This window comes from Myotis davidii, unplaced genomic scaffold (assembly GCF_000327345.1).
Source record: "Myotis davidii unplaced genomic scaffold, ASM32734v1 scaffold1494, whole genome shotgun sequence".
NCBI lineage: Eukaryota > Metazoa > Chordata > Mammalia > Chiroptera > Vespertilionidae > Myotis > Myotis davidii.
The window spans coordinates 3,338,812-3,340,073 of record NW_006286246.1 but is presented as its reverse complement, the minus strand read 5'-3'; the positions used below and the strand labels follow the sequence as shown (position 1 = coordinate 3,340,073).

The following is a 1,262-nucleotide window of genomic DNA, read 5'->3' as shown; positions in this document are numbered from 1 at the left end:
GTCCTCAAAAAATTACACACAGAGCTACCATGTGACCCAGCAATTCCACTTCTGGATATTTATCTGAAGAAATCCACAACACTAATTTAAAAAGATATATGCACTCCTATGTTTATTACAGCATTATTTACATCAACTGAAGTGTTCATTAATAGATAAATGGATAAAGAGGTAGTACACATATACAATGGAATATTACTCAGCCATAAAAAATGAAATCATACCGTTTGCAACAGCATGGGCGGACCTGAGGGCCTTATTCAAAGTGAAATAAGCCAGTCAGAATAAAGACCGGCACCATAGGATTTCACTTATATGTGGAATATGAACAAACACAAGAGAAACAGACTCCTAGGTTCAGAGAACAGACTCATGGTTGCTAGCGGGGCGGGAGTTGGTGGCTGGGTAAAAAGGTAAGGGGATTAAGAAGTACAGATTGGTAGTTACAAAATAGCCATGGGGATGTAAAGTACAAAATAGGGAATACAATGAATAATATTGTAATAACTATGTGTGGTGGCAGGTGGGTACTGGAAATATCCCAGTACAAAAGGGGGGGCACATTGTGGAGTATATGACTGTCTAACCACAATGCTGTACACCTGAAACTAATACAAAATAACATTGAATGCAAACTGTAATTAAAAAATATTTTTTTAAAAAGAAAAAAGAGAATGTCTGTGTTTATATGTACAGCATCAACATTGAAATGGTGATTATGTTCTCAGTGTCTAAGACACTTGACCCAAAGATCAAGGGAGCATTAACTCATGTCTCTGTCCTTTCTGACTTTTTTCAGTTACAAAATGAATAGCATCTCAGGAGGCCAGTGTCTCATTCCAGGGATCCCACGTGTCCCTCCTGCCCCAGATGGAGAAAGCAGGGCCTCAGCATGCAGAGGACAGAGTAAAGTGAGGTAAGAGTGGAAATGGTCTTTCCTTTTGTTGTTGGAATCTACCGTTGCCCAGGCAGCAAAACTCCGACAGGGCAGGGAGATGACAGTGAGGCAGGGGCGAGGGACAGCCATGCTCTGGTGTTTGCAGCCCCTTAAACAGCACCCGGAGCCTCAAGTGCAGTTTCCCAGGTCATCGCTCCCTCTCTCTCAAAGCTCCTTTAGAGCCTGCAGTGCTTCTCCAGCCTCGATGAGCCCTTCAAACAGTGGCTTGTGGCTCCTGTCATTCCTTCCATCCCCAGCTCCCAAAACCTCAGAGCCAGCATCTCAGGGCCTGTCTACTTTGGCTTACCAGAGCATTACAAATCTT

The 1,262-nt window shown here is 43.0% G+C and overlaps 1 long non-coding RNA gene across 1 annotated transcript in view; it reads left to right on the top strand.

The window, feature by feature from the left end:
• LOC107182120 overlaps positions 1-1,262 on the top strand; it is a 48,226-nt gene that overhangs the window by 7,542 nt on the left and 39,422 nt on the right. The window contains exon 2 of the long non-coding RNA XR_001512844.1: positions 800-916. This is a non-coding gene — a long non-coding RNA (uncharacterized LOC107182120). The remainder of the gene's footprint in view (positions 1-799; positions 917-1,262) is intronic.